This window comes from Lupinus angustifolius, chromosome LG09 (genome assembly GCF_001865875.1).
Source record: "Lupinus angustifolius cultivar Tanjil chromosome LG09, LupAngTanjil_v1.0, whole genome shotgun sequence".
NCBI lineage: Eukaryota > Viridiplantae > Streptophyta > Magnoliopsida > Fabales > Fabaceae > Lupinus > Lupinus angustifolius.
The window spans coordinates 8,482,447-8,491,032 of record NC_032017.1 but is presented as its reverse complement, the minus strand read 5'-3'; positions in this window follow the sequence as shown (position 1 = coordinate 8,491,032).

Below are 8,586 nucleotides of genomic sequence, written 5' to 3'. Positions count from 1 at the left end.
CCAAGCCAAGGCTAGCATAGACAACCAAACATATGTAACTTTGAGTAATTTGGTATAGAGTGAAAATGTGTTTCAAAGGCAGTTTTCATGTGTAGAACTAGAGTTGGAAGATGGTGTATGAGATAAGTTGCCATTTGAATAACATATGACCAGAATGTTAGGGGAAGAGAAACATGAGTAAGTAGAAACATGTAGTTTCTAACAATTGTTTGTGTTTACATTTAGGAAGACCATTGTGTTCAAAAGTGCATGTGGGAGTTGTTAGATGAGCTATGCCATGAATTTGAAGAAAAGCATGAATATTTAGAAATTCATCACCATTGTAACTATAAAGAGTTTTAATTTTGCAATTTGTATGACATTGTTGAAACATCATATTGAGGTTTCATGGGATAAAGCCAAACATATGTGAAGAAATGATCAATAAATACGACATAATAAGAGAATCTATTTATTGAAGCAATTGCGGTAGGACCCCATACATCAGGAAAATTACTTTCCAAAGGCTTAGAGATAGAAATGGTAGATTGTAAAAATGACAGCTTGTATTCTTTATTAGCTAGACAATAGAACACCTAAAAGAACTAGAACATGACTTGTGGTTGAAGATGGACATGAGAATTAGAAGATGAGAACTGTAAGGGAAGGTTGATGTTGAACATGATTGACTTGGACATGAGATGGTAGCAACTTACACACATGATCTTCATTATTTCTGTGCAGAAGAATCACCACCATGATTAGGCTCTTTACCTCAAAATAGTATGGAAAGAATTCAATAGAAACCAAATTAGTTTTACATAATTGTCATAATAACACAAGTTTTTAAGTAATTTATGGAACATGCAAAACATTACATAAATATGGTGGTTTAGAAAAAAAGGATATTTTCGTAAATCCACAATGTTTTATTGGGAGAGTCTTACCATTAGCAACCATGAGTTTGTGACTACCATAGTAATCAGTAGATAATGGTAATACAACAATAGTTAATTCCTATGTGATGTAATATATTTATATATATATGAGGAGGGATCCATTTATACGTAAGTTAAGTTATATTACTTACACTCAATCTTACTAATTCATTTTCTTATATCCTATGGACAACTAAGTGAGTGCAATAAGTGATGAAAGAAAAAAGAGAAATCTTAAATAACTTTTAAGTTTCACCCATTGCGTCCATTGAATTTAAGAAAATAAATGGCTGAGATTGAGTGTAACTTAACTTAGGTGTAAACGAATCCATCATCTATATATATATATATATATATATGTATATATATATATATATCGAACGATAATATAATGTTATATTCTAAATCATCTTTATTGATAAAGTAATATTAATCTCTAAATTTTTCCTAATCACTTTGACTTTTGTTTTTCTTGACTTTCCTCTTTCTTTAGTAAGATATATTTATGGGGAAAATAAAAATATATGAGAATGAGAGAAGTTAATATTGATACAAGATTGGTTAAGATCAAAATATGCATCAAATTTATATACATGAGAATAATTGATCTTGCAAATACAACAAACTTACCACAAGACTCTTGATTTTTAACTGTAGTCAGAACTCCGTTTCCTTCAAATCTAGGATGAAGGAGGCACAGTATGTGGTAAGTCATTAAGCTCAATATCATCCTCTGAGGACACCTCTAGGCCACCTATGTAGGTTTCTTCAAACTCCTCCTGACTCAAATCAACAAATACGTTCAAACCCTTTCTCTAGCTTGAAGGTGACTCTATTTGTATTATACTCTATCATATCATGAAAATTGGATACGAATGTCACAAACTTCTTTGCCATTTCTTCATTGTCTTTGTAGACTCGTCTATATTCTTTCTTCCATTCTATGAATAGTTGGATAACTTCATCCTGCGATATATTGTTTAATGGTGTGCTGTTATTGGCTAGTATTGATGACTTAGGATAGTATAACTTGAAGAGTGTTATGAATGTAGTGCAGATGAAGAAAAGGAGGAATAACTTGAGACTGTATAACTTGAAGAGTGTTATGAATGTAGTGGAGATGAAGAACATGATGAAAAACTTGGGACCATATGAAATCATTATTATTTTGATGATTGATTGAATTAATAACCAATGTTTGATATTCGTTCCTCTTCCTCACTATATTATATTTATAGGAAGGTATGACATCTATAACCAAAGAGGATGTGTTCAGTACCCGAATTTGAGCTAAAATAGTTTTTAATGATTAATAAAAGTTTAAATAAGTTGGATGGATCTGTTATCAAGATAACACTTATTAGACTTCAATATCTCTTGTTAATTTGTTGAGTTAAGCTAAATTAGGAATCTAAAAGTGTTTGCTTATAGTAATAGTCATTGTTATGAAAATCGGCTTGTATATATCGGTTTGATCGGGCCAATTATGAATCATATACTTAACTGGCTCAACCCTTTTATCTAACCGATTTTGAATTGAAGACATGATATTTTATTTCAAATCGGTTGATTTAAGTCTGAAATTGATGACTTCGTTGGTCAGACTGATTGAGTCATTCAAAAAATATATGTTTTTAAAACAATCATATGATGTCATTTTAAGATGACAAAATCAAGTGTTTTCAACGTATTTGTAGTTATGTTTATCATTTGTAACTTTGTAAGTTAACAAAACTTAAGTTGCTTAATTAATGTTATGCACTCAATACAAAATTCCTTTTAATCTTATGCATTCAATACAAAATTCCTTTTAATCTTATGCACTCAATTATTTTTCCACACCTCTTATGGTGTCTTTGAAATGTGAAATAAACATAATAAAATTATAAAAGAAACTTTAAGAATGTGAATCCAGAAAACTGAGTATGGAACATGAATGGTAAATGTAGGACTAACAATGAATTGAATAAACGCAATATTTCTTTGAAACTCGACTTGTTATTTAACTCAAAAAATGTTACCATGAACCAAATGTGTCGAGTTTGAACTAAAAATTGATCTCATTATATAGACGAGACGAACTTGAATTAGATACAGTTCCACTAATTAGATTCATGAACTAACTTAATATAAATACAATATATAAGTTTATATTATAATATAATATAATATATTATATTATATTATATTATATTATATTATATTCTATATGATATTTATATTTATATAAAATTATATTTATATCTATATATAATATATATTATGTTTATATATAAGCTAATCTTTTATGGTTATCATTGTTATATATATATATAACTTCATACAATATTTTTTAAAATGTATTAATTATTTAAGTTGTTAAAATAAATTAATTTAAGCTGAGTTGAACAGTTTGTGAACTATTATCGAGTCCAACTCTAACTAAAAATAACTCATCGAACTTTAGTTGGTTTTTGATTTGAACACATCTTTGTTGAGCTGAACTCGGGTTCGACTCTTTTCTAGTCTTAAGTTAGCATATGTGTCTAGTCTAAAAAAATGGTTTTATTCCCTTGGCTTCAAAATAGTAAAAGCAAAAATGTCTATGAAAAAATTTGATATTCCATTTTTTTTAATGCAAGGATTCAAATTAAATTAATATTGGATTGTGTAGAATCCCTCACCCATTGAATACTTTTTTATTTGGGGAAACTTCAAAACTCATTCTTCTTTGTATATGTACTTTTTAGACTTTCCATTGGTCAATTTAATTTAGTCCTTCTATCAAAAGTGAATTGGCGTTAGTAATAGAGATAAATTTGACCAATAAAAATCATAAATGATAGAACTATATATTGGTAATTTACTCTATATCAATATTATAGGTTAACCTTTATAAGCACTTCAACTCATTTTCTATACATACTAAAAACATAAAATAAGGTGTAAAAATGCCCACTCGTCATTTTGGGAATTGTTAGAGTCACTAACAAAGTTTTGTCTAAAAAAGAGTGTTCCGATTATTTTTTGTAATTTTATAGTCAAATAATTATATTTACCAATTTATAGGTATTACAATATTTTTTATGCCTTTGTACAATCATTAAAATATTTTGATCAAAAATCTACATTCTTAGATGTATTGAAATAAATTTTATTCACTTTTAAATATTTGAATTCTAATCTAGAGTCATAAAGTTGATTAATTGGGAATGATCTTATTTTTTTATGTTTGATTTATAAAACAAATCATACAAAATCATAAAATAATTTATTATGGAATCATTAATGGTGGAACACAATTTTAAAGAAAACATACGTAAAATTCTCCTCAATAAATAGGGAGGACAAAGGAGAAAAGCACACACCAATGTCGCGTTCCGATTTTCGGTCGAACACCGGGCATACGACTGATTTGGAGTCGCCACCATGTTTTTGCGGTCAAAACGTAGAAAACCCTTTTGACGCCCAAATATTGGAAAGACTTGGCCTTTGAACTAGACCTCTGGACTCGGGAATCGGTTACGAATCCAGGAAGGTATTAGAATCGCGTTCGCCCATTATCAAACGGTACCCGCAATAATCGCATGGAATTAGATATAACCTAAAGCTTGTTAAATCAATTAATTATTTACAGAAAAAAAGTTTTTGTTTTTATTTTTGTGTCTGACAAGAGTTCGTCCTGCTCCTACGTATCCCCGGGTGCAATAGGGAAATCAAGATTTACTAGTTCTTAAGTAGAAAACATTTGCGTGTTGACTGATTTTTAGTTAATGAAAAGTGGTTTGACTTATATCATCTTATCCATATTAGTGAGAAAGAAGAGGAAGTACGACGGTCACTCACCGCTTTCTTACTAACCCGATAATAAAAAGGGGACTCAAATTGTCAGTTGATAAGGTTAAGGATAGAGATACAACCTTGTCCTACATTACTTTACCCATTTTAAATAAAAGAAGAGGCAGTACGACGATCGCTCACCGCTTTTTATTAAATACGATAATGAGACAATGACTTAATATATATTGTCTTATCCTTATTAGAGAGAAAGACGAGGCAGTACAACAACCGCTTACCGGTTTCCTACTAACATGACAATAACATAATACTCAAGTTGATACTCTTTCTCTAACCTTAGCACTTAAAAATATTTTTATCTAACTTGATTAATTTTATAAAAAATTTATTATTTCAAAGGTTTATATAATAAAATACTAATGATTTTGGCTCTTGATTATTTCAAAATTTCATGTCATAAAATATTAATGATTGTGACTCTCGATTATCTCAAAAACTCATATCATATCATATTAATGATTGTGATTCTTATTTCAGATATTAAATATAATTTCAAAAAGAGAGTATCTTATTTATTGATGGTTCAGATACATATGACATATTAATTATTGACGACTTTTATATTTACAAGAAACGACATTAATGAATATTTGATTACTTTATTTTGAAATTTGCAAAAAATGAATCCTTATTTAAAAGTTAGGGTAAAACTTTAAAAGATAAGGACGACACTGACCATCTACCTCCATTCCCATTGCCCTAGAAAGAAGAGGTAGTACGACAATCACTCACCAAATTCTATTTGAAGGAAAAAGAAAATATGGTTCGGTTCGTTCACCGATCTCCCAAATTCTTACTTAAATTTTTTTAAAAGTTTTTATTTATTTAATTAAATTAGTACTAAAACTCAAAGTACATAATACCGGTATCTTAACATTTTTAATGACATAATACTCATATGAAACCCATATATAATACAAATAAACCATAATGAATAAAACATAAAATTAATAATAGTGTAATAACATAAAAACACAAACAGTAACTAAACATTTAAACTTAACCCATATATTGCATAAATGAAGACCCAACAACCTAAATGACCAACTAACGAATGAGCAATTTAAAATAAATACAAATAACGTAAATAATAATAATAATAATAATAATAATAATAATACACAATACACAAAAAGAAAAGGATTAGAAAGAAACGGGAATGGAAGAATAGAAGGGGATGAAGAAGAAGACTCCCTGACCATTGCCGTTCACGGCCAGGGTTTGCCGGCGGCGCTCCTATAGGCCAAGTCGCTCCTCCAGGGGCAGTTGAGATGTCCAGGACATGTTTGGGCACACCGCTGGAGAATAAAAACCATGGTCAGTGGCGATACCGACTTGGGAGTACCACGCACGATGGGAGGAGCACCAAGGACTGCTGTGGGAGACCCGCTGGGGTCTCCTTCACTGGTCTTGCCATAGACCGACGTCTAGGGAGCTTGTTAGGCCGTGTGGTGGCCTGCGTCGATGTTCAGCGGTACTCAACCATGAAGAAATGGCTTCTGGTGATTTCCCAACCATACCCATTAACATTTCACACAAGAATGTCTTTGATATTATCAAGACCCCATTTTGTTTGGTTCGTTTTTGGTTCATACTATATGATTAATAACCATGAAATGATAATATGAACATGGCAAATACACTGTTAATGTACAAGTTAAGAAATGTATGACATATAACAGTGAATTCAAACAATGAATGAAAGGATAGAGAAGGAAAGAAGGAAACAGTGACAAGGTGAAAGAGATACCTCTTGTTTTGGCTATAGGAATGATTATGCTTTTTATTCCCTTCTTCTCCTTTTCTTACCAAAAGTTGCTCAATCTTTTCTGCTGGAGGCTAGTGCGTTTTTTTGGATATAGATTTCTTGCTTAAGGTACTAAACCTTGGTTTAGGGATAAGGCTGCACATTTTTTTTTAAAAAGCTGGTCCTCCCTCTGTTGTTAGTTAAGTGGTCTTTATATAGATCCCTTAGAATTAGGTTCAGGGTTACTAAAAAGCCTTAAGGTAATTACTACCTAGATCTGTGAGTGTTTTTTTTAATTGCGACCCAGTCCCTGAACTTCCTTAAAATTTAAAAAAAGACCACGGACGAAATTGGGTATTCACAACTGCCCCTCTTTCCTTGTTACTTATCCGCTAACATTCAAACCGTGGTATGAGTGTTATCGGGGTAAGTAACTAGTAAAGAAAGGGAATACTAATTTCGTTTGGGGAAGCCACAGAAGAGACAAAGGTCTGGGTTGCAGTTTAGAGATACCAAGAGAACTATATAATCTGGAAAGATCGACTCGACTTGGTTATACGCTGAAGCTTGAGCTCGATCATGCTCCTTATTCGATGATGATATTGCATTAGAAGCTGGTGATGTAATACCAATTTAGATGTCTATGTCTCACAATGATTTAAAACATGCTTTGTAATTAAATCAAATGACCCTCTAAGGATAGAGGTTTAGGGAAATGGCCAAGAACACGGGTTGTGTACTGTCAGAAACTTGAGACATCAAAGCACTAGGAACGCAGGTCGGGGTACTGCCAGAACCTAGGTTGACAAGAGAACACCGAAGATGCAGGTCGAGGTATTGTCGGAATTCGGGAAGGTAAAGCCAAAAACGCAGGTCGGGATACTGCCGGAACTTGGGACATCAAAGCACTAGGAACGCAGGTCGGGGTACTACCAGAACCTAGGTTGACAAGAGAACACCGAAGACGCAGGTCGGGGTACTGCTGGAATTCGGGAAGGTAAAGCCAAGAACGCAGGTCAGGATACTGCCGTAACTTGGGACATCAAAGCACTAGGAACGCATGTCGGGGTACTATCGGAACCTAGGTTGACAAGAGAACACCGAAGACGCAGGTCGGGGTAATGCCGGAATTCGGGAAGGTAAAGCCAAGAACACAGGTCGGGATACTGCCGGAACTTGGGACATCAAAGCACTAGGAACGCAGGTCGAGGTACTGCCGAAACCTAGGTTGACAAGAGAACACCGAAGATGCAGGTCGGGGTAATGCCAGAATTCGGGAAGGTAAAGCCAAGAACACAGGTCGAGATACTACTGAAACTTGGGACATCAAAGCACTAGGAACGCAGGTCGAGGTACTGCTGGAACCTAGGTTGATAAAGAACCCATTTTGATGTGAGTCTGACAATGCTAATAAATCTAGGTGATTGATTGGTTCAAAAAGTCTTGGTCGACTTTCCTTGAGTATGATTATGCAAGTAAAATATGTGTTTTGAAAGTGAGATTGCTTGGGAGTATGTTGTGTAATGCATGAAATTATTACTGATGCATGAGATATATGTTGAGTGATGTATGTGTGAATGATAGCATTTATGACATGAGCTATGTGTATGTAAAGCTAAATGTATGTTAATTTAATGTTTGAGTCATCATGTGGTATGGAAATGTCCTCAGGGGCATCCTTGTCTTTGTAGTAAATATTGCCTTATTGCTTTCTCGGCACCATAACACTCGGTCTTTTAGATGACATCTAGATCAGCTCGGGATCGACCCATGAAGTTGCTCACGATTGCATTGGAGTAGAGGATTTCTTTCTAGTTGTTGACACCATATTGTCATTTGGATAGAAACGAACGTCGTCAAATGTTGTAAAGGTTAGAGTTTTCACTTTCATAGTATGGTACAAATTCAATAAAGCAATTTTGTATGTAGAATATTTGGAAAGGTGGAATATACTATGCTTGTTATAATGAAATGCATGATCCTATGGTTGGTTGAGGTGGGGCCTATGAGCTTTAGGTGTTCTGCATATCCTTTTGTTGCCCTATATAATGAGCCATGTTAACCTTCAATATACAATTTGACCAA